Source organism: Protopterus annectens, chromosome 7.part1 (genome assembly GCF_019279795.1).
Source record: "Protopterus annectens isolate FY-2018-M chromosome 7.part1, PAN1.0, whole genome shotgun sequence".
NCBI classification, from domain to species: domain Eukaryota; kingdom Metazoa; phylum Chordata; order Ceratodontiformes; family Protopteridae; genus Protopterus; species Protopterus annectens.
The window spans coordinates 406,058,766-406,085,650 of record NC_056740.1 but is presented as its reverse complement, the minus strand read 5'-3'; the positions used below and the strand labels follow the sequence as shown (position 1 = coordinate 406,085,650).

The following is a 26,885-nucleotide window of genomic DNA, read 5'->3' as shown; positions in this document are numbered from 1 at the left end:
GGGGCAAAATAGCATGGTATGACTCAACCCCATTACACCTTGGGTTAAAGGCCTTAATGCACCCCAGACAACCCATGTTCAATTAGTGAAATGGATGCTGAAGCAGCCACAGAAGAAGGATGGGACTGATTGATCGACAGGGGAAGGAGGCTGCCTACGCTTGCTACAGTAGCCTGGTCAGCTCCACGCTGTAAATAATATACCACTTGATAACCAAATATACCACTTGACTAGGAGATCTTGCATGCTCAGGGGCACACAAGCACTTCCAGAAGGCAGCCGTTGAGGAGCTCACAAAGCTGCCACATGGTGGCAGGGGGTAATGCACATTCCATGGCAGCAGAATGATGCTGCACCAGTGTCCTTATTTCCTCACCAGTCCCTGGGCTGAGTTAAGACCATGAGAGGTTAAGATGGGCCTGGGAGGCCCAGTGAATAAGGAGAGGAGTTGGTGCCAGCTGTTGCTCAGCTGCAGGGAGGTATAGAAGAAATAATAAAAAAAGATAAACATCATGCCATGCACTGTGTGCTAACAAGTGCATAATGACTCGGAAATGAAGATCTGCATGTGATTGAGTCACATGGTGTTTGTAAATGAAGCTACCGCTGCATTAATAACACTGTTGGCCCCATTTTCCCATCTCAGATTTCCTTGGAGAGGAATAATTTACTGGGTCTGACTCAGGGTTTAATTCAGGCTGTTGATTCTTCTTATAAAATAGCTGCTGGTAAAAGAGAGAGGGATACTTCTTTTCCCGAAGAGATTCAACATTCAGAATCTGAACAGGAAGACGATGGGACGCATACAGGGGTTTCTCCTCAGATTTCTGATTTGGACTCAACGAAGAGCCATTTTCTGATTGTGCCAGTGTTTTCAAGGGGAGAATACTCAGGTTTCCTAGTCCCACAGAAAATATTATGAGCTGTCACAGAAGGAATTTCCAGAACCTTCACCTATTCCTCCAGTTCTGTTCATAGGTTCATACTAGGCTATCTGCCCTAGGGCATTTATAAGCCTAGCCAGAATGTGTTTGGCTTTCGCCACCCATTTTAAATTTATTTTGCTATGCCCTTTTTCGAGGTTAGTATACTGTGCCTCTGTCTAACAGTGACACAGAAGTGATACCCGGGGTAAACCTATGATCTCCCATCCACTTATCAAGATTCCTCTTGAAGAGAGTCAATGTGGGACTCTGCCTAACCTGGACTGGGATTTTATTCCAGAGTGAAGGGAGCCTCTGGGTTATGAATCTGTCCCTCCAGCATGTCCTATTTATTTCAGTGCTGAGGTTCAAGTCTCTCGAGCGTGTAGCTCGATGGGATTTGGATTTTCTGAGGTGCAGCATGTCCATTAATTCCGGGTTGGACATGGCTTTATACGTCAGGCACAGATCGCCTCTGAACAGGTGGTATGCCACTGAGTAGAGCTGGAGTTTCTTTAACCGGGCAGCATATGGCATCTGTTTGAGCCCTTTGATCCTCTTGGTGAGGTACTTTTGGGGTCTTTCCAGTTGCTGCAGGTGTCTGGTAAGGTACATCCCAAAAGGGGCATTGTACTCAATTATGGGCTTGATGACGGATGAGTAAAGAGGCACGATGACCTCCCCTGATCTAGATGTGAATCCCTTCATGATTAGGTGGGCAATTTAAAATGTTTTCTAACCACTTTGGCCACGTGGTTGTCAAATGAGAGATTGCTATCAACTTGGGTCCCCAGCTCCCTAATGACTTCTTCTGTACTTAATGAATTACCACCTATGTGGTATTTTGTGGGCATTTTGTTTTTGCCAAAGGGGATGACTATACACTTTTTGGCATTTAGCTTGAGGCCATGGCTCTGGCACCAGTTGTCTGTTTCTATGAGGCCCTTTTGGAGGATGCTTGTGTCGGCTGGAGAGTCGATTATGGCACTCAGTTTTCAGTCATCTGCGAACTTGGTCAGCCACAGTCCTTCCGTGTTGGCCTGTACCTCCGAGAAATATATACCGAACAAGAAAGGTCCCAGGACTGAGCCTTGTGGGACACCACTTGTAACTGGTTTGGAGTCTGACATGGCTCCAGCAATTCTAACCATGTGGGCTCTGTCCTTGAGCCAGTTTGCAATCCATCTAGTGACATAGGGGTTTATATTTAAGCTGGTGAGCTTATCTATAATGCCCGAGTGGGGTATTGTATCGAAGGCTTTTGCGAGGTCCAGGTAGGCTGTGTGGACCACCTTCCCCTCGTCAATGGCCTTGGTGACTGTTTCAAAGAAATCAACCAGGTTTAAGAGGCAGGATCTGCCCTTAACAAAGCCGAACTGGGTAGGATCCAGTGTCCGTAGGTCCCCAATATCTTTATTTATGAGGACCATGATGATCTTTTCCATAGCTTTGCAGACCAAGCTAGTCAGGCTTATGGGGCGATAGTTTCCAGGATCCATTGAGGCACCACCTTTATGGAGAGGGACCACTGTTGCTGTACGCCACTCTTTGGGCACATATCCTGTAGTAAGGCTGAGATTGAATAGTAGTTTTATGTTTGGGTTTAGCTCTTCTTGGAGTTCATGTAGGACGCAGCCCAGGACACCGTCTGGTCCCATTGATGCTGTGTTTTTTGCTTTGGAGAGGGCGGCTCTTACCTGAGCATCTGAGATGTCACAGGGGCTGCACTCTGCTGGGATAGATATTTGCCCTTTTAGTGGGGAGGGGGGGGAGAAGTTTGCGCTGAACCTGTCAGCTAGGATGTTGGCAATGTCTGTGGGTTTAGTGTATTTTTTGTCATTTTGGACTAATTCTGAGCATATCTGGGAATTACCACCCAGGTTCCTAACATAACTAAAGAAAGCCTTGTGATTATCCTTAGTGTCCTGTGCAATTTTTCTCTCGAAGCTGGCCTTAGACAATTTTATGAGTGCCTGTAGTTTTTTGCTAATACTGATCAGTGATGCCTTCCCTTTTTGGGATTTTGCTCTATCATTTAGTAGCTTCCTCGTTCTATTGTATAGTTTGTTTATGGCTGGGGTCCACCAGACAGGACGTCTGCCTTTGGAGGAGTGGGTCTTGGTTTTATTTGGGATCCCATGATCCATGCATTCCTGAAGGTGTTCATAGAATGCGTTTATAAAGGATTCTGCAGTCTGGGCCATATTTTCTACAGGCCCGGGGGCTTTGAAGGATTCCACCTCAGTTTTGAGGAGTGTGAAATTTGCTTTAGAGAAGTTTTTCACTGTGCTTCTCTGTTAACTTTGCAAGATGTGTCTGTTACTGCCCAAATAAAATGGATGTGATGCACCACTGCTCATTTTTCACTCTGAGAATTATAAGGTACGTGGGCAGTTTGAATCTTAGATTAGCAGCAGTGATAGTTCAGCAGCAGGTCGTACCAGGTCCCATTACTGGTTCTTTTTGCAGCCATCCTTCAGAGCCAGTGCAAGCAGTGGTGCTCATTACAACCATCTTTCACAACCAGTGCATGCAGTCATGTATGTTACAATCATCCTTCAGAGCCAGTGAATGCAGTGATGCATGTTACGGTCATCCTTCAGAGCCAATGCATTCAGTGGTGCTCATTACAACCAACTTTCACAACCAGTGCATGCAGTGATGCAAGTTACAGTCATTCTTCAAAGCCAGGGCATAAGGTGCTTGTTGCAACCATCCTTTAAACACAGTGCATGCAGTGGTGCTTGTTACAACCATCCTTTGGAGACAGTGTTTGCAGTGGTCCTTGTTACAGCAACCTTTTAGAGACACTATATGCAGCAGTGCTTGTTGCAGTCATATGTGCCAAAGGATGAGGTACAAACAACACCTCAAATGCCACCAACCCACTAACCAACAGACTGCAAACCATTTTTATGTAAACAGGAACACTAAAACGGACCTTTCCAAACTTTATTGCCCACAAGCAGAATCAAGGGGTATACATGACATGCCCACTCCTGTATATATCAAGTTATACGTAGCTTTAACCATCTTAGGTACAGGGACCTTTCAAGGACCTTCTGGAAACCTGGTTGGATAATTGTTGGCTTTAGTCTCATGATTCTGAATGAGTTACTTGACATTATGATACAGTTTGTGTAAGAACATGCCTGGGTCTTTGGGACTGCAGAAGAGAGAACCAGCACCATGCAGGCATTTTATGGCATTACCCACTTTACTGAGTTCCTTGGGACCATAGATTGAAAGTGCATTGCCATCATGGCCCTGCCTGGTCCAGAAGACTGCAATTTTCTAAACAGGAATAGATTCCACTCCCTTAATTGCAATTAATTGTACAGTACCTGAGTAATTCCTTTGAGTCTCACATACGGCACACATCAGACCTATACCAAGGGGATTTCCCACAGGGTCATTTACTTAGTAGGTGCACATGCAAGTTAAATAGGCAGATCTATACACCACAGGTACCATGCAAGCAGGGACAGGGTCATATATAATATGTGTTGGACATAGGTGATGACAAATATGCCCTAGAGCACTGGTTGGGGATACCCCATGCAACCTGCTGACTATGCAGGAAAAGCCCTTTAATGTACCACATGCAAACAACATAATGTACAGGTGTTTGTCCTACTCAAGGAATGTTTCCATTGACTAGATATATTATTAGGGGTACTGCAGTACATTCATATCATTAGCAACAAGACTGGTATTATGTGTGCCATGCTGCACAACATGGCATTGTGAAAACACTTGTAGTTGCAAGTGAGCATCTTGGCAGGACCTTCCATACAGTTTTATCAGCAGCAGAAAGGCAGGTGTGGAACATGCAGCAGCAACAGCAGTACCACAGCCAAGGCAGAGGCGGAAAGAGCAGGCAGAGGTGGAAAGAAGCATGCAGCAGAAGTACCACAGCCAAGGCAGAGGCGGAAAGAGCAGGCAGAGGTGGAAAGAAGCATGCAGCAGAAGTACCACAGCCAAGGCAGAGGTGAGATGAGCATGCAGCAGCAGAGGCAGAGGTGGGAGGAGCTTGTAACAGTAGCAGCAGCAGCAGCACAGCTGAGGTAAATGTGGGAGGAGCATGTAGCAGTACCACAGCAGAGACAGAGGTGGGAGGAGCTTGTAGCAGCAGCAGCAGCAGCACAGCTGAGGTAAAGGTGGGAGGAGCATGTAGCAGTACCACAGCAGAGACAGAGGTGAGAGGAGATTGTAGCAGCAGCACCACTGCAGAAGCTGAGGCAGGTTTAATATACTGTAGTGCTGTCAAAGAAGGGGAGCTGTCTACTCCACAGGAATGGGCCATAACACAGAGTGAAAATGATGCATGCCTTAACAAAGCTGAGCTGTACAGTGCAGTGTATGGACTGACCACACTGTACATTAGACATCAACATACCCACACCTATTACATGGTGGGCATGACATAGACATCATCACTTGCAGAGGTGGGGGGACACAGTGAAAGGTAGTTGCAAAACTGTGAAAAGGGAGCATGGACATGGGAAGTAAACATGCTGGTAACTTATTCTGGGAGGTTGTGAGGAGTTTGGGATCATATCCTCCACTGATGGGACCACACCAGTACTACATGACCATCTACAGTGTCCACTTTGTTGGCTTGCAGTGTCAGGACTTGATGTAGTTCATGGCAGGGATGAGGTGGAACTACAGGACAAGGTGTATCATGTGTTGATTCTGATAGACATCACTGTTCATGAAGTGATAGGTGGCAGTGGCAGTCTGTGTGTCCACAGGCAACCAGAAAAAGGTAGAACTACATGAATAGGCACATGCAGCCTAATGGGAGAGGGGGCCCAGGTGCTCAATCAGAGGAATGCCACTACCTACAAAGTAAACAGATAGCCAGGTATGTGCCCACTAGTAAAAGTTACGCCACCTCACTGATAGTCTTTGTGGTTTGATTTGAGATACCCCGGGGCTGACTTCCTTCATGCAGAACCTCCCATAGTCATGGAAGTCATGTCCTATGGTGACTGACTAGAAATCGGTCACAGGGAGAGCAGTGAGTTAAAACGAGTTTCATGGGGGCATGTACAGAGGCAACGTGTGTAAGTAGTGACCTCAGCGGCATTGTTTGCTCCTTGTCCCTGATCTTCATACTGCAGACGTCCTGCACATCCTTCTGAAATGCACGGATCACATTCACTACCTCCACAATGATAGCGTGGCAGCCAACAGTGTCTTAATCACAGACCTATACATCTACTGGTTAATACCAATTGTTGTACCTATATCAGGGTTGGTCCTGCAGTTATAGCAGGGTCTAACTTTCAGTCTGTATCTATGCCGTACAGTGGGTATCTGTACCTCAGAGGTTGTGCACATCCATCCATCCCTAACCCCTTTTTCCCATTTTGTACATGGGGTTGGGGTATCACTTCAACAGTGACAATCATCTAGAGCCAAGGTGTACACAGGCCCAGTGGGTAGCCTGCCACTCTAGCTAGTGGCTATGATTTTAATAATTAAAGGTTGACCTATTTTAAGAAAAAGAGTAAGGTGTGTTTTTGTTTAATTAGTTTTGAATGACTGCTGGCATTAATGCTATAAAATGCAAAAGAAAGAGTGGTGTGTGTGTGTCTATGCATATTTGTGTTGCAGTCATAGGCTTTAGAAATGTGAATGGGTAGTCATATTAATTTTGCTCTTGCTGGCAGGTAACATGTTTGAAACCTTTGTTATTTATCTAAGACTACTGAAAACAAATGTTTAAATTCTAAGATCAATTATGCATACCTTAAGTACACTTAAATTTACTAACATGGCAGTAAGATTATTAACTTACAGGTTCAGAGTCAAGAAAGTATTCTGAAATCTGAACCATATCTGACATGCAGACTGTCTCAAGTCATTAAAACAAATTCTCTGCCAATACCACAACTGGCCATCTGACTTTGCACACACACATACACACACACACACACACACACACACACACACACACACACACACACACACACACACACACACACACACGCCTATGGCCAATTTAGAGTGTCCAATCCACCTACAGCGTGTCTTTGAAAGGAAACTACAGCACCCAGAGGGAACCCACATGATCATATGGAAGACATGCAGAGTCCACACAGAAGGCATCCCAGCGGAGAATCAAACTAGAGAACCTCTTGCTGTGAGGCGACAATGCTAACTGCTGCACCACATTGGCCACCATAGTCAGGGCTTCTGTATACTAACATTAACAGTGAGATATAATGCATATTGTAGTTTTAGGATCTTAAATAAATATTATGTGTGGAGTTTGTTACACCTAAATGTCAAAAAGTATATAAATGTGGAAATAAGTGTAGGTCTGGTGAATAATATATGAAGCATGTTATAGTACATTTATGGAACAAGTTTTTTGATTTGTAGCAAACCCATAAAATGAGTTCCTTAACCCTGCACCATAATATTTCAGTTGCATCACACAAACCATCCCCTTAAGTATTCCACTAATCCATTTTTTATATTTTGTAAGGTACAGCAGTGTTTTCTGTTCATTTCCATGGGCTATGTTAACTGCCTAGAATTCTGCTGACTAGGGTTTCAACTGATTTGCATGAGCTTTGATCAATGGAATCTTTTATGGATGGTTTTCCACTGTAGTTCTGTAATAAGTTTTATTTATTATTTTTTTGTTTACTTATGTTATCTATTTATTTATTTTTTGTTTACTTATGTTGTCTATTTATTTATTCTAATGCCATTTGAGTTTTATGCATTCTAGTAGTGTATTAGATTCATTAGCTGGACAGTTATGTTTTTAATTCATGTAATCTTAACTTAGAATGTGAGAACTGGGTCCATTTTTCTAGTAGTACTATTCTGTAATTATCAAGTCAATGTCAGAATTTTATTATATATTTTATTTTATTTTTGTTTGTTATAAAAATAATATCTTTTATATGGGGTGATTTAGGTGTACCATGTGTTTCTCTGGTGTTGTGTATGTGTATTTTCTGCGTGCAGTGTGTAAAGATAATTATTTTACAACCAAATAAATAAGTGGTCTATATTTTACATTATTTATAATTTTATATGGATTTTTTTATTTAAACTATGTACAGAGTTGGACCAACAAAAAACAGCACTCAGTGTAGAAAAAAACAAGAACCAAAAACCAAACGTGTTCAGTGCCTTCAGTGTTTTTTGGTTCTATGTACAGAGTTGGGTTGAGAGGATGGCTTTATGTAAACTAAGATGCTCTATAGGTGTATAATTCCAGGTTTTGCATGTGCAATGCATTGAAGATTGTTTTACCTTTTGGACAGAGTATTTTGAAATTTTTTATTAGGTTTGATAATAGGCTAAGGGTATAGATAAACTGTAATGATATGGCAACAGTATAGCTAAGCAAAAAATCTCTATACAGCTATATGGTGTACTAACATATTATCACACACTGTGCCTTGAGTCTGCAATGCAGACAGATACATGCATACATACATATATACATACATAGATAGATAGCGGGTTTGATATCATGTTTGCAGTTATTACCTCATAGACACAAAGTACAAGGTTTGATTCTGATCTCAGGTTATTGGCAAGGCTTAAAATAGCCCTTTACATGTATACATGTGATGATTTAGGTGTACTGTCTTTAGAGTAGTTAACCATGTATTAACCTATGCACATGCACATGCATACATGTTGATTTAGGTGTACTGCCTTTAGAGCACTTAACCAACTATTAACCTGCACACATGCACATGCATATGTGTGTTGATTTACGTGTGTGAAGAAAATGAAAACACTGTCATCTGTGTTAGCATGTCTGGCAGGAGATTGATGTATATACTCAGATTAACTTGTATTGTATGCCAGCATGTCTAATCGTGAAAATGTAAATACGTTTTTAAAATGTTGAGTATTTCCCTGTTTGCACAGAACGTTCAAATAATCTGTCAATGTTTTGATACATTTCTAATTGCACATGTTTGTGAGGGACATTCTAAAGTGCAAACTGTGGAGAATCAGCTGAATAGTAGTTGATGTCATTAGAATGTTCCTGGTTGCTAGGTGATTATTTGAACAGCTGACTGCCAGTAAAAAAGAACTTTTTCAAACAGCTGACTGGTATTTTTAAAATAAGACAGTTGAAACTGTTAAGCTGTGCAGTTTGTTAAGTGCTGAGCAGTTTATGAAGAACAGCAGTTAGATAAGAGTTGCAGTCAGTTACAGTGCTGTGCAGTGATACCCAAAGAAAAGAGAACTCAGCAAAAACTGTAAACGTGCCTTTGCCTTTCCGTCATGCTTTAGAGTAGATCAGGGACAGTATTCTCTAGTTAGATTAGGAAAGTTTAGTTATTCAGATAGAGTTTTTCTAGAATGATGGACTTCTATCCTACAGTTTAATTTTATATTTCTGGTCATTGAATTCTGGTATTTATTGAAAGTTATTTATTTACATTATTGTAATAATTTTACTTATTATTAAATGTTTTAATTACTTTACATTGTGGCTGGAAATCAGTGTGTTCTATAGAGATTAGAAAGTGCTTATACCTGTTTCATACTCCCCAGGTCACCTCGAAGGCCTGGTCAATTCTGGTCATCAAAATCAATTATTTTGATATTTAATTTTCATAATTGGATACCCCTTTAAAAGGGCATGAAGACACTCTGATTGGTGGCAGCATTATCATATTATTTTGGGGAAGGGACACAGCTGCAAATCTGTGTCAGGCTTTTCCAGAAGTATTTAGATGTGTGAGATTTAACTTATTTAAGTGTGAGTGTATCAGAGGTCTTAAACTGGGACACATTGCTCAGGAGTGTGTAATAAGGAGTTACATTAGGGGTGGACAGAGGTGTACAGTCCAGTCCCAGGTTATAGAGCATGTTCCTGTTGAGCTCTTAGGGGAAAATTGTGAAAAATTACTCCTGTTTTAGTGACAGCCTCACACAGGAATCAGTAGTGAGCATTCAAGCTACTTAGTTACTGACCCAGCTTAGTAAGGGATGTCACATTTATTGGTGGCAATCTGGTGGGATATTAGCCAGACATCATATTTATTGGTGGTAGTCCGATGACATATTAGACAGATGTCACATTTATTGGTGGTAGTCCAATGGGATATTAGCCGGACATCACAAGGTGTACTACCTTTCAGGCAGTTAACCTAGTATTAACCTGTACACATGCACATGCATACATACAGAGTGTGGGGTGAATGTTTTCACAGTTATACTTCTATGTGTATAATTAGTAGAGCAGTACCTATATTAATTTCAGGTAATTTACCACTTTATACTTACTATTTAAGAAATTCGACAAAAAAGTTGTCTTTAATAAATGGAGACTTAACTGTTCAATGTTAGAAAAATAAGACATTTTTAGGTGTTGGCTTAGATTCAGATCTGTTCATCAAAATGCAATGTTTAGTTGAAAGTGCTACAAATCCATCCAAAGCAGAGTGAAGTCAGTGGGTACACTTCTACCCTGTAACCCAAGACCACTGATATTTACAGTGTGGAGTTAATGGAACCATGCAATTTATTCATGTGATACAGCATTGTAGACACTTACCTTTACACTGGGTAATTAGTTATAATGTTCATTGGAAACAAGTTCATAGATAACAACTCTCTGCAAGAGGATGTTAAGTTATATGCTGTCACAGAATACCCTCAAAGGAAATGGTTACCTGTCCTTTTTTCAGCTGTGAAGGACCACCTTATAAGGTGTCCAGTAGCTCATCATAAGAGTCAAACACTTTCCCATTTTACGTGAATAAGACCACAGGGCCACAGTTTACATGTTTACTGGTGCTGCATGTCTCAAAATCAACAATACTCATCTGTATACTTATCATAGTAATAAATGGCATTCAAACATCCATACTCCAAGCTGTGGTATTCTTAATGGTGACAAAGGAGAACCACAAAATACAGGTCAGATCACTGTACATAATTAATTAAGCAAGCAAGGACATTGCATTTGCATAGCAAATATGACGTAAAACATCATTAGGTACCACCTGCAATGAGCTCTGAACAATCACAATCTTTATGTTTTAGTCACTCATGCCAAAAATGTACATATGTCATACAGCCATTTATATTAAAGTGTGTGTCATAATTACATACTGATAATTATCAAAATATCACTGCAATACCTTCAAAATATACTGCAGGACTGACAGTAATCTGTAAATCATGGGTTTCGCTAGGATTTTTTGATTTGTATGTCACTGTCTTATGCTGTTATCCATATCAAACTACCATTTGTTCTATGATAAAACGTTAAAAACAAGTAAATAATAATGAAGCACATGTTCTAAAGTGTTTTTACTCAAAACATCTTATTAGATAACTAGAAATATATTAAGCATCTGTCAGTTTGGATGCAGGGTACCTTCTTTGCTGCCCATACTTCTCAACCTCTTAGTGCAAGAAACTGGACAAAGCCCAGCAAAATGGGGGGACAAAGACCACAAAATAAGGACAGATTTTAAATATTTTATAAACTTAAAAATTTGTTAGAGTATCAGAGTTTGTGTCAACATACATTTTCTGAATTATTTGAAGTCTGAAACTCAAATGTATGTTATTATTTAGTGACTTCAATCATCAGATCATCCCAATGATTTGCCAGAAAACCACAAATTTTATGAAGAACAGGCCAAGAATGTGAGCCAAAAATCTGGACATTCTGTAAAAATCTGGACAGTTGAGGGGTATGTTGCTGCCTCACTGGTACTCTTTAAATATTGCCACCTCAAAAATAATTTGTATACTGTTTGTTACATGGTGCATGCCTGGGTACCTGTTATTTAATCGACTGTCCTAAATGTTGAGTATTGGAAGATCAAATGGGGAAGTTCGAAAAATAGAAATGTCGAAGTCACGGAAATTCAAATTCTTTCCCAGGGAAAGAATTTGGTTGGCTGTTTCCGCGGCTTCAGCATTTTCTGTACTGTGGTGCGAAAGTTACAGATTGGGTTAAGGTAAGTGTGTGAGTGTGACGGACTTTGGGGTTAGGGCACGGGTAAGGTAAGTGTGCGATAGTGATGGACTTTAGGGTTAGGGCGTGGGTAACATAAATGTGCGATAGTGATGGACTTTAGGGTTAGGGCGTGGGTAAGGTAAATGTGCGATAGTTGCAGACTTTAGAGTTAGGGCACAGGTAAGGTAAGTGTGCTATAGTGACGGACTTTAGGGTTAGGGCATGGGTAAGGTAAGTGTGCGATAGTGACGGACTTTAGGGTTAGGGCTTGGGTAAGGTAAGTGTGCGATAGTGACGGACTTTAGGGTTAGGGCACGGGTAAGGTAAGTGTGCTATAGTGACGGACTTTAGGGTTAGGGCGTGGTAAGGTAAATGTGCGATAGTTACAGACTTTAGAGTTAGGGCACGGGTAAGGTAAGTGTGCTATAGTGACGGACTTTAGGGTTAGGGTGCGGGTAAGGTAAGTGTGCAATAGTGACGGACTTCAGGGTTAGGGCGTGGGTAAGGTAAGTGTGTGATAGTGATGGACCTTAGGGTTAGGGCTTGGATTAAGGTTAGTGCATAGATAGTTGTGTATGTAAGGTGTAGTGTAGGTTTATTAGGTTTTTGGTGTGCTTGTGTTGTGTGTGTGTTTTTCGGAACAGCAAATGTTTTCCCTGGGAAAAAATTACCTGTTTTGAGGTTTCGTTGTTGTCATATTTTGAACTTCCAAATTCGAACATATGGTGTTCGAAATTTTGGAAGTTGGATTATATGATATAGACCCGCATGCCTGGCTACACCCAAGTAGTGAAAGAAATTATGTCACTGATATTGCCATTCATGTAAATCAGTGTCTACCCACAACACAATGGCAGTGCTGTAGGACAGCTGTCTGAAAATACGTGCCAAATGCTTGATTTTTATGTCTCAGCATAAAGGTAACCCATGCCAGCAGTATGTCTTCTGACAGAGCACTTTTCTATGCAGCCATGTGCATGCAAGAATGGAGTTTGTATTAAGTCCATAACTTATAATAAGGCACATGGGTGTGTGCATGGTACAAAGTCCGAAACATGCATATCTACAGATTGTGGGGGTTTGGCTTTATTGACCTGAATGTAATCATAAAGACTTAGAAAGTAAAAAGTCATAGGCATTCAGAAACTGTAGCTGAAACAGTGATATTTCCTTAAGGAGTCATTTGCATATATCCCGTGTGCCTCCATTACAGGATGTTTAAGTCTTTCTTGAAGTCTTTACTGAATGGTTTGTCTGTGTAACCTTTTTACCCTTTTCTTGCATGGTACAGGTGTTACCACAGGCTCTAGGAAGTCATAAGCCATGACCCTGAAGGAGACTCTTGCAAACTTAGGTCATGTGGTAGTACCTGTACCATGACCACCTCCAAGCACTTACCTGCACATATAAAATGGGCATCTGTGATGCTTATATACAGTGAATGAACATGTACAATGTAGTTTAAACTTAACTAGTGTGAATAACAGAATTATTTATTCAAATATAGTATTCCACATAAACAGTCCCGCCACCAGTGGATACCAAAGCATAAATAAGTTATTTTCAAATTTTACATAAAACTACTCATTCAATCATGATCTCTTCTACAGGAGTAGGTATTTTGTAAGTATTAAATGGAAATACTAGAATTTGAAATAGCTGTGAGAAATGAGCAGATAACCAAACCTATTGTGCAAATCCGAGCATGTTGAACACCAACCCTTAGAGTTGCCCCAGCAGTCAGGGGACTTAGGGACACACATAGATAGTAATCTAGCCTTTGATCATCACTTGTCTAGAGTGGTGAGGAAATCATTCTATGTTGCACAACTTATAAACAAAGGTATGGCATCTAAGTCCAAGGAAGTCATAGTTCCACTGTATTCGGCATTAATCATACCTATCATTGAGTACAATGCCCTGTTTGCTATGTACCTAACCAGGCATATCCAACAACTGGAATGTCCACAGAGGTTCCTCACTAAAGGAATACAGGGTGTAAAGTAATATGTCCTATGCAAACCACCTCAAAGCCCTATCCCTGTATTCTGCCACCTACAGGCTTTTGAGGGGAGATCTATGTCTGGCATACAGGGCATTATCAGACCCCACTCTGATTAACCTCTTGCATATCCACAAAACAAAGAGCACAATAATTACCCATTCTAAAGACTTAAACCTTGCCTGTGATATAAATAGGGCCTGCTGGAGAGATAGGTATGTATCCCAGAGACTGCCCCATCTATGGAACAGGCTCCCCATCCATGTGAAGCAGAGTTCTTCCCTAATCCAATTCAAGTGCAACTTGGACAATTGGATGGGAAACTGGAAATTCATCCCTGGTTTGGCACCTATGGCTTTAATGGACACATGTAACCTGTAAATGGTTCATGTCCCAGGCCCATGCTTACACTTATCAAAGGAATCAGGACTTGTCAGAGATTTGTGATGCATGGCTAGGCTTAAAAATGACCATGTGGTCATTAGCCTAATATACACCTATGAACCTATATGAGAGGGTGCCAACAACTGTCACTTCTTAGGATTTGTCTGATAGCCAGTTTGCAATCCAGCAGACAACACAGAGGTTTACATTAAGTTTGTCTAATTTTTCAATAATGCTAGAAAGGGGATATGGTTAAAAGTCTTGGCCAGGTCAATATAAGCAGCATGCACAGAGTGACCACTGTCCACAACCTCTGTAACCCTTTCAAAGACATTTACTAGGTTTGGGAGATAGTACCTGTCCTTCACAAAACCAAACTGAATGGGGATGTTTAAGGAAGAAAGTAGAGTTGCCTATATCCTCATTAACAAGTTTTTATATGATATGCTCCATTGTTTTGCATACAAGGCTGGTTTAGGTAAGGGGCCTATAATTACCTGGGTCTGTAGAGGGGGCCACCCTTGTGTAGAAGTCACAATGGCTGTTCTCCAGGCATTAGGGACAAACTTTATAGACAGGCTCTGATAATGGATACTTAACAATGATGACAATGCGGTCTGGTATGTTGTTTGGTCCCACAGAAACATAATTTGTACACTTTGACTGGGATTTTAAGTCTTGTTCTAAGGTAATTAGAGGGAAAATCTAACTTTAGATGGGAATTAGAGGGAAAATCTAACTCTACATTAGATTTCCCTGGCTGCTGTGTGTTCCTACCTTTGGCGTTCCTTCAGTAAAACCCTCCTGACCACCTTTAGGTCTGGGTTCTTGCATCCCATCCAAACCTGCTATTCTCCTCACCTAAATTAAGGAACAAAAGTTATCCCACCCTGTGGAGCCTACACGTGGAAAAGTAATAGAAAGTATGGCCTAGCTTAATCTTTTTGTATTTTTCTTTCCCAGTGAAGTTGTAAAACCCAAGGTCAGCACTGCCAGCAGCCAGCAACTAACCCCCCTCCTCTCAACCAACTGATCATATATTTGCCAATAATATCCCTAGCTACTTGCCTCTCACTTTAAATCATAAGCCTTGTAAGCAGCAAGTATTGAAATATCCCCTGTGGTCATTAGGTGGCCCCTACTACTAGGGTTTTTCCTCTGGAAACCTCCTCTAACTAGCAAACTCTCTATCTTACCTACTGTTAGCCCCTTTCTGCTCCACTTTTCTCTTTCCACTTGCTCTGATACTTCTAGCTTCTACTTGCTCCTACCTCTTGACACCAAATATATTTACTTCCCCTTGCCTTACTTACCTTCTTTCTGAGCACTTCACTGATTGTTTTTCTCCTGGACCTTTTCTCTTCCCGCTCCGTTAAGCCCTCAGTCATCACTCACTCCCACCCTACCCCCAATTCCCACCCACCCCCAGGGGTCCTACCTTTATCTCTAATAGGAACACACCCCTTTACACCTCCTATCCAATCAAATCTCTACACAACTCTCTGAGTTCATTACACCTTCTGTTCTCACAAATACTCCCCCTCCCCTTTCTTAAACACTATTCCTACCACATTATATCCCTACCTCCTACCCCACCCTCACTAATTTCTAATTTCTTTCTTTAAACTTTACTTCATCTCACTTCCTCCTACTTCTCTGCATAACTCCTTTGAGACCACTATGCCCACTCTATCTATACCTGCATTACTAAGACTACTCATCTTTTTACTATTGTTATCATCTCTTGTAACTTCCTACATCATAACTTCTTACGAATACTCTCAGACTCTCTCTACTCCATTGCCCTCTAAAAGTACCTCCACATTAACAACACCTTTATCTTCATCCTATTTGCATTCACCCTCTCAGTCCATCTACCTTCTAGCCAAATATCACAGATTAGTACACTGCAAGTTCAGAAAAACCTATACCAAAGAAACAAATGACATTCACTATAATCTTAAACCACAGATATATCCTACTCTTCTCCACTTACTACAAGATGGTGATATTCACCCAAATCCTGGTCCACATCATATTACAACCAACATAGAACAAAACCTAACTAAACCTTTATCTCTCTCTTACTCTAAACCTTCTAACTCTTTGTCCATTGCCCATCTTAATGTACGTAGTATCTGTAACAAAATTACTCAACTCCATGCCCTTCTTGAAACTGAGAAATTTGATATTTTATGCCTATCAGAAACTTGGTTAAAACCCTCAATTAAAGACATCGAAATTACCCCACCTGGTTATAGCATTATTAGGTTTGATCGCACTAATAGGAAAGGAGGTAACTTAAACTAATTCCTCTAGACCTAACTCTTACTCAAAATAATTATGCTGAAGTAATTAGCTCTAAAATACAAATCAATACCAATAAAGCCATTAACATCATCTGTGCATATCTCCCCCCTGGAAATAACATCAATACCCTTGAAGATATACTCTACCAACTCTCTATCAAACTTCCACAAGAAACACTAGTCCTAGGTGACTTTAATATAGATTGGCATTCCTGTAACAATGCTTACCCTACCTCACATATCAACCTCTTTGGCTTCAAACAACTTATCAATACTCCCACTAGAACCAATAAAATAAACAATAACGCTTCTACCTTAGACTGGATTCTCATTAATACCCCCCTGCAAACCTACCAAACAGGTATTCTTCCTGACGACCTTAGTGACCACTCACTAACCTATATAATTAGAAGCAAAACCAACTTCACCTTACCCACAACCTTTAGAACTCTTCATTCAAAGAAACATTTTAACCCTGATCGGTTTCAAGCTGAACTTTTCCAATGTCATTGGGCCCCTCTAAAACATCTCCCACTCAACAAAGCAGTGGAACACTTCAACTCAACATTCTTAGCAATACTTAATCAACACGCCCCTTCGAACCATTAGAACTAAAACTAAAACTGCTCCTGGCTAACCACAAATACTAAGCATAAAATCACCCTCAGAAATAAATCTTGGCATAAATGGCGCTCCACCAAAAGTCAAATAGACCACCAAAGGTTTAGAGAGCTTAGAAACTGTACAAAAAAGCCATTCTTACAGACAAAAAGAACTCTTACTTTCAACTTCAAAAACTACCAAAGGAACCCAAAATTCTGGTCCAGCATCAATAGTCTATTGACCCCTGGCCAAATAATTACACCCAACCCTCAGGATTCTGACCCTGATAATCCCACACTAACAGCTAATAACTTTAATTCCTTCTTCACCAATTCTATACAAATTCTAGCCAACCAACTATCTCCTGATACTTCTCAACTACCTCCAAATACCTTAATAAATACCATTCCTCCCTTCAACTACAACCTGTATCTACCTCCTATATACAATCTCTTATCCAAAAACTTAAACCTACCATCTCTTACGCTGATTAGCTACCTTCTGAATACCTGCAACTAGCAGCAAGCGCCATTGCTTACCCTGTCTCTATCTTAATAAACAGATCAATAAAGAAAGTAATTTCCCAGCAATCTGGAAGATATCACATACCATTCCCCTCCATAAAGGAGGCAAATCTTCTTCTCCAACTATCGTCCCATAGCACTTTTATCCCCTTAGCTAAAATCATGGAAAAATGCATACATAAACAACTACTCAACCATCTCCTCAATAATAGCCTTCTGGCAGACACTCAACATGGTTTCAGACCTGCTCACAGTACTACCACAGCTCTTCTCTCCTTCACCAACACAATAAACTTAAACCGTAATAACAATAATCTTACATCTTCTCTTTTCATAGACCTATCAAAAGCCTTTGATATGGTAAATCATACACTTCTTCTGCACACATTAAAATCTCTTGCCCTGGAGCCCTCTTCCCTAACCTGGTTTTCTTCCTATCTTGAAAATCGTCAGCAAGTACTCTGGAAAAATTCTCTCTCTGCTCTCCTCCCTATCTCTTTAGGAGTACCTCAAGGGTCTATCCTAGGCCCACTTTTATTTTCCATCTTTATTAATGACCTTCAATCATCTATACCTAATACTACCTGCATACAATATGCAGATGATTCCACTATAATTTGCACTGCCTCTTCTCAAACAGAACTCCAGTTTCAAACACAATCAGCCTTCTCAACTGTTGAACAGTGGTTCTCCAATCGCTGTCTACTCCTTAAAAAACTAAATTATTACTCTTTTCACCTACCCGTAAATCTACTTTGATAAACTTCTGTATTACTGCAACTGACAACACCATAATTTCTCCTGACTCCTCAACTAAACTTCTTGGTGTTACTATTGATAATAATCTTAACTTTGATTGTCACATCAACAACACAATAAAAGCCCTTAATAAAAAGATTGGATCCCTATACAGAATAAAGTCCTTCCTCACACCTGAAACTAGGATAACCCTAGCCCAAACACACGTTATTTCTACCCTTTTGTATGCATCTCCTATTTACACTAATCTATCTAAAAGTAACCTTAAGAAACTTACTACATCTTACCACAATATTGCCCGCTTTGCCACCACATCACAATTTAGAGCTCACCTCTGTCTAAACCTATAACAACTACACTGGCTGGAACTCCCTAATAAGCTCATTTTTCAACAACTCTTAATTGCACACAAAATTCTATACCAACCTTCTAAAACACCAGCTCTTTCCAAACTCTTGACTCCCTATATCAACCTGAAACAACTACATTCCTCTGATAAATTACTTGTTAATATTACCAAAACTATGAACTCTGCAGGCAACTGCCTTTTTTCTAACTCAGTAGGTAAAATATGGAATAATCTTCCATCCGATCTGTCCTCTTTGCATGCTCTTCCACTATTTAAAAAACAACTTTTAATACATCTTAACAAATTCTGGCTTTGCTCTTGTACCAACCCAGACTAGCCTGTTGGCATCCTTAACTCTAACATAAACTTTTCTTATCCACTTGGATTTTATCTTCTACTTCAACTGAGATATTACCCCTATTTATTGTAAATATTACATAACTCGTTATAGCATAAAAAAAAAAATAAAAAAAAAAAAATAAATAATGTTTGTGTATTATCTACCATGGTTCAAAACTACCATTTATATACTTTATGATCTGATACCTTATTATATTGTTTTGCTAGGATTGTTCTGACAAGTTAAAATCTATAATATTTGTATGTTCTTTTTTTTACCTTCTTACCTTTGTATAATTACACTTGTACTATGTCTTCTTATGTATTTCCAATATTGTTTTTAACCTCAGGAGTTTCGGCCTCCACTGAAAATGGACATTAATCCAGCTGGACTAGCCCGGTCAACAAATGTAAAATAAAATAAAATAAATAATAAATAAACTTTTCAGAGGTGTCGGGTATAGCACTGTGGGTAATTGGGATAAACTTAGAGCTAAATTTGTCAGTTGTTACACTGGCTATATCTTTGGGACATTGAATGTGTGATATTATGGATAAACTCAGGGCATTGTTGGACATTTTTCCTTAATTACCTGACATAACTGAAGAAAGATTTGCAGTTTTCTTTGCTACCTGCAAAGACCTTAAGCTTGTACTCTGCTTTACATTTTCTAATAGTGCTCTTAAGTTACTTGGTGACAAGTTTTATTGCAGTCTTAAGGTAGGAAGATGGAGATTTCTTACACTGAACTAGATTGTATGCCTCCTTTTTGCATTATGGAATGTACCTCCATGTTATTTTTGAAACTCCAGTTTTCATTGTATTTGATATCTCTTCTTCAAATGATTTCCTATTAACCAGATTTGTCAGTGCTTATATTACTATAATTTCTTTTTTTATATTTCTTTGTAATTTTTTATGGTAATAAACGAAAAGCAAAACGGCTATACGGGTAAAACCCAGTATATAAAAATTGGAAAAAAATTTTTTGACTGAGAGTGATATAAAACAAGCAGTTGAACAGTTAATTCTTTGTCTGATGAAGCGCTCACCTCTCCTTTTTACTTTGTTTAAATAAAGACGTTATTGTGTGGTACCCAGTATAGTGTTTTCTCTCATATACTTCTAATTTTTTATGTTAACAGTTTGTTGTGGAACTTATCTCCCCAGGCCTCTACTGAAAATGGACATATATCCAGTTAGACTAGCCCGGTCAACAAATGTAAAATAAATAAATAACTTTTCGCTACTTTCTTTTTACTAGTAGACAGTTTATTAAACAGAGTTCCACCAGAGATTCCTGAATTTGCCATTATATTTAGGGCAGGCAGGTATAAACTTTATTACACAGCTGTTTAGATGCTGGTAAAAACTGGAGTGAATGTGGTAACCCTCTTAGCTGTGTCCATTTGTAGGGGATTGTTGGAAATTTTGTGTAGATATTTTACAACCTGAGGAAGGTTTGCACTTGAGAAGTGTGTAAAAATGGTTTCAGTTGGGTGGTGGGATGGTGTCATTAAGCCTGAAAGAAAAGGTAGCTGCACATGGACCACCATTAGGTCGCAGTTATACTTCAATGGTTTAAGGGACCTTAGGGCCCTCATGACATCATAGATACTGACACCAGACAACAAACAACTTATCAGTGACCTTATTTTTGCCCAGTCTGGTATGTGTGGAGTCTGTATGCCTTACTATACAGTCACCAATGACAAAGCCATTTCCTTGAGTGGCAGCAGTCTTAATGTCCTAAAGGGCTTAGGCCTGTTTTCCTGGTGACTCTTCAATGATCTGTATGACGTTGCAGTGCATGGGAGTGGTAATGGAGTAGGCATTGCCTGGTGTGCTGAGGCTGAGATCTTTTAAATGTGTGCTACTATGCTTTGTTATTTTATGTCTCTACAGTCTCAGCATAAATTATACGCTTAATGATTTGTTGTGATTGATGTGGTGCTGTGGAAGCATGCTGCTTAATGACATTGGGCTGATATAAGAGGTTTGTCTCCATGTTTTTTGTATATTTACATTTCTTGCAGGATGTACTATCAGTTAGTAGAAGCAGTGAACAGCTGGTAAGCTAAAGAAGGTGCTACACTGTCTAATAACACCTAACATAATCAGACTGGCTATAGAAGGGGTAAGAGCAGACTGTTGTGCCATGTTGCCATAGAGTTGGGGATAACGGCTGGTTATAGTGCTCAGGGATTGGAGAAAGGCAACTACAGAAGAAACTGAAGATTTATGGTTGAAATATTTAGGGTGATATACAGAAATGAAGTTAGATAGTGGCTAATCAAGTAGTACTTAGTGAAAAGACAGAATTAGGCTTCCAAAAATGATGGAGGAACTATTCAGGTTGGCTTACTTTTTATCTGTGCATAGAACATATCTGATGTATATCTCGTGATTAATATATGTGCTCAGATTCCTTTAGCTATTTTGTAAGCAGCAATATACACATACATATATGAAGATATCTAACTATCTATTTATTTTATTCATTTTAGCAGGTATTTGAACTGAAATACAGAGGCCTGTTTTAGTCATGACCTTCATATTAAAAAATGAAAACATGAAAATTAAGCATAAATCACAGGATGGTGTAGTCTAAAGGACAAGATTGCAATAATGTACATTGAGCAGTATTAGGCAAAATTTGCCAACATCACAGAAAAGGACTTCTGGTACTGCTCAAGACAAATATTCTCCAAGGAAAACAGTCCTGAAAATGTGGAAGCCTACATTGAAGTTCGCTGTTTGTATTTACTTTGCTACTGTAGGTGCATTTTAAGCTGATTAGTGAAGGAAGCAGGTGGGACCCACATGGAAGAAAGCTTTGTCAGTTTAGTTCAGAGAAGAAGGTGAGATGATAAATACCATACATATTTGTATATATAGACATACAGTATATGCACATATGTGTGTCAGCCTGTCAGGATCTATGGAAAAGGGGCTAGGAAAAAAAGATTAAGGAGAAAATAATAAAGAGAACAATATGATTCGACACAGAGGTTAAGGAGGCGGACCATGCAAAGAAAAGGCAATTTGCAACGTAAGGAAAGACAAGTGTAGGCACAGCAGACTTCTTCAGAAAATAACACCGCCACAATAAATCCTTCACTGTATAAAAGTGTACAATGAATATGAATTATCTTGGTGCCACACTCTTGTATACATGTATTGATTTTAACTACTAGTAAGGTTTTTGATAAATGGATTTTTAGATGAATTGATTTTATATTACATACATTTATTGTATTGTAATAGGTTCTATTGAGATTGTATTTATATATTGTTTTTATTTATCGAGAATTTGAATTTTTAAATAATGGTGAGCTGCAGAGAATCATGCCTTTCTAGACTAATATTGTGGAAAAGGTTTTAATTAGGAAAGGGACCTGATTGGTTTGTTAAGTAATTTATTTTGTATTTAAGTGAAGGATTTATTGTGGTGGTGTTATTTTCTGAAGAAGTCTGCTGAGGTGGACGAAAATGTATTACATTTGATTAGCATTAAATAAAAAGTATTCTGAGATGCTGGAGTGTCCAGTTCACCTTTTTGTGTTTTACTGGGGTTTTTTTTGTTTTTGGTGGATTTCCTCTAGTTTTTCTTTGACTCTGACATCATACCATTCAGAGTCTATAAAAGCTGGCAGGTATAATTATAGATCACCTTGCAGAATATTTCTAACCAGTCACTTTGCTAACGTGATGAGATTACAAAAGACTAGGGTAATGTCATATTGTTGTCATTCTGCAACAGAGAGATACATTTAAACCAGAAACCTATATATATCCATAAGTCTGACTTCAGCAGTAGGAAAAGTCATTGAGATGATACTGTAGGGAAGGCTAGTTGGTTTTCTGGAGGAAAACTGCAAGATATGCATCAACCTAAGTTTGTGTTAAATAGGCAGCATCAGTCAAGCCTGAAACTTAAGGAAAGGAATCTAGTAGATGTTATATACCTTGATTTCATGAAAGCCTTTGACTCTGTGCCTTACAAGAAACTGATACCCAAACTGAAAGGATTTAAAGTAAGAAAAATTATACTAAATGGTTAGCAAGGTTACTATAGGACAACAAAGAGAGTATCATTGTTGTTTGGTATTCTTCTATCAAACTTCATAAAGGTCAGTATGAGTGAAATAAACCTGTTTAGACAAAGTAAAGTGGAAAATGGAGCCCACAAGGAGGTCTGAGGAGTCTGGAAAAAGGTAAGCCTTTTAAGGTTTAATGTCAAGAAATATAAAGTGTTTCACCTGGACCCTAATAATCCCAAAGCAGAATGGAGAGTAACCTTAAAGAACAAGCATTAAATGAAAACACTTGGTGTGGATATGAAGCACCATTTAGAAACAGAAAGCTGTAGCCAAGGTTTGGGGCTACATCCCTAGAGCAGGTTGCATGAACAGGAAGGTTATATTAGGCCCGTATAAAGCATGGCTCTGGTATTAGCTGAAGTGCTCTTATACATTATCATGCCCACACATGTATAACAATATCAAACTACCCAAGTCGGAATGGCATCCCTGAGAATCTCAGGAAAATGAGCTACCAGAAAGTTCAAGAAGAAGCTAAGGTTTCACATTCAGAAATAAAGCGAATGTTGGCTTGCCGTTATAGAAATGTAGAATGGTAATCCAACGGTTCATAGGACAGTAAATTGTTTTTGTTTAAACTGTTACATGAACCCTGGAAATTAAAATATTTTATTGCATTCTATTCCATCTGTAGATATAAGCTTCAGGTGTTAACTTAAAGCATTCTAAAAGACAATTTTTTACTGAATTTATAATTTAAGCAATCAGTATCAGAAAATTTAGAAATAGCAGTTACAGCTTTACCATGGAATAAGGGGGTTAGGAACTGTACCCAGAGTCCTTGGTCAACATTATACTGTTTACAAACCCTTTCAAACATATAAGTAAAACTATCAAAATGATCCTCTTCTGTAAATTGTGGAAGAAATTTACTGATCTTTTGTGCTTCTGGGGTTTGGTTATTCCCTTCCCATTACCTCCATGGCTCTGGTGAAGAGTCAGCATCTCCTTTTCATGTTGCCTCTGCCTCTCATTCTCCTCAGCCTCCAGACATCCCTGTTTCTCATTTTCCTCAGCCTCCAGACATCTCAGTTTCTCATTTTCCTCAGCCTCCAGACATCTCAGTCTCTCTGCTGCTTCTATTTCCAAATACTTGGCCTGCAGCTCAAGTCTCTTTAACTCTAGATGGATTTTTAAGTCCTCTGTGGCTCTGTGGAAAGGTTGAAATGTCCATTTTCTGAGATCTCTACATCTCCAAGGCCACTCTGATTGTCCTTCTGATTGCTGCTCTGCGATGCAGCTGTGCCCAAAGCTACATTCATTTTTGCCCTTAGTCAGGTTGGCATCCGCCAGTCCTTTAGCCTGGCACATTGCAGGCAACTGGCTCCTTGTCAGCTTGCCATGCTCCTCTGTTGAAATGCTTGTCTGCTCTCCCTGACTAAGCTAATAAAATTAAAATTAAAACAATTGTGATATGAAACTCTGAATGTTTGCTGTGTGGCTGACTGAGAGTACAAACACCTTTGGTGACCACTGTACACAGGCTACAGGAATTCAATATTCCCACCACTACAAGCCAATTAATATGTGATGTGGCTATCCCACCACACCACTGCCAGCAATTAATATCTGATACCCCTGCACTGGCCCAGTAATCAAGGAGACTCAATCCTCACCACTAGCACCAGTGGGGGATGTACACTTGGGAGGATGACAAGTACAGACACAGTAAAGTTCAATTTCCCTTAAAAGCACACAGAGATCACAGTCAGTCTGAGGCTGATTTCTCCCTCTTTCTCCATATCCACAATAAGACTCCCCAGTGGCACAGCTATAGGACTGTAATCCCAGCTGAGTGGCCAAGCTAAGACCTCCAGCACCCTCTCTGTCCAACCAGTTATTCGTGTCCCTGCCCACATAGCTTGCACACATACACACACACACACACACACACACACACACACACACACACACACACACACACACACACACACACACACACAGCTGGGAAAAGGCTGGCACAGGTTTACTAGCTATGCCCCCTTCTGCCTAGACTATAAGGTAGTTCCAGCTGCCACCAGCCAGCCTTTATCAGCTACTTAATACCCTTAACAAAGGGTGTCCAAGTGTAATGTTACTATTATCCAAATGGTAGTCTGACCAAGAGCAAGGCTATTTATGAGTGGCCTGTACAGTGTCACCAAATAGATAAGCAAATACTCTAAGAGCTTAAATATGTCTAAAAAATATCAGCCACAAATATAGGATTAAATAGATTTAATAATAAATAATAAAAGAACAAGACAATACTCAGTAAATAAACACAGTAACTTCAGAGTTCAAAATCAAAGGAAATACTTAAAACAATATTGCAGGACAGTCTCAAGTAAACAAAAAAAATCTAAGCTATACTTTACTGTATTCCTGTCTGGCTCTAAAAGTGCTACTATGCCCTAAAAACTTACTTACAAGCAAAGCAAGTGCAGAAGGTGATGTTGAGTGGATGTCCTTGTTAGGTCAAAGACAAAGTACAAAATGCACAGTCTGTCTCTGAGAGAGTTTGTAAATTAATATCAAATATTATTTGTGGGTTCGCTTGGATGACATCACTTTTTGTCACCTGAATTTAGTTCCCAAGCTAACTGCCATTCTAATATTTGACATATCCTTGTGAAAATACATAGCCTTCAGATGTTTGCACCTGCTAGAGGACATAAAACAATAAAACACAAAACAACACAGAGAGTCCCCTAATGTAGACATCCTGTCTCCTGTTGACTGAAACCGAAAGATAACTTTTATGACACAATTTTATAACAATTTAATTTCAACTTATTTTCTTGAAGTTTTGTAAGTTAAATCTTTTATGTTCTAGTTTCTACTGTTAAAACATATACATTTGCACAGGTATATAGTTTATTTGCATTTCTGTCTTTTTCCAGTAGAGCACACTCTGGACACATCCTTGAAGCTCAGTACTGTACAAACCCTGTTCAACACACATTTCTGTACCAGTAGTTTGATATACAAATAACATATAGTTCTCTTACATTTGTAAGACAAGCATATGAATCACGTTGATATTCACAAATGACATATGATTATTTACAAAATACCAGATAGCTGGGTTGGCAGTGTGACACCTACAATCATCTGATATGACTGTGACATCATCCTCTTCCAATATAGTTAACACCAAAGTCTTCTTCCCCATGACAAAGTGCTCTGCGTCTTTGCCTCATTGCATTACCTTGTACATCTTTATGCTTAATCTATACTGCTTCTCATTTTACTTCTTTCCTGACATCTATTTTTGATATCATTAAACACAAAATGTCAAGTCTAGGCCAGAGTAACAGGCTCTTCAGGCCCACATCAATAGTACAGACACCCTTTCACATTTTTATGCAGCCAAATATAATTCTATCTCGTATCTCAGATTGCTGGAAAGCAGTCACGGCGAAATCAGTCTGTCCACTCCACATATCATCTCAGAAGGACTGTGAGATTCCTAGAGAAAGATTATCAGTACACCAAAGGTCATTTCTCTCTGTATTGCAAGCACCCAAGTCAGAGTCACTGTTCTGTCCTCACTGCTATTATGGCTGGCAACACAACAGGTCACACCCTATTATCTAAAATTCATGAAAACAGCTATCTGGCTACATTCTTGG

The 26,885-nt window shown here is 39.5% G+C and overlaps 1 protein-coding gene across 1 annotated transcript in view; it reads right to left on the bottom strand.

The window, feature by feature from the left end:
- The window catches only part of CDHR4 (cadherin related family member 4), a 764,521-nt gene that overhangs the window by 679,029 nt on the left and 58,607 nt on the right, over positions 1-26,885 (bottom strand). The window lies entirely within an intron of this gene.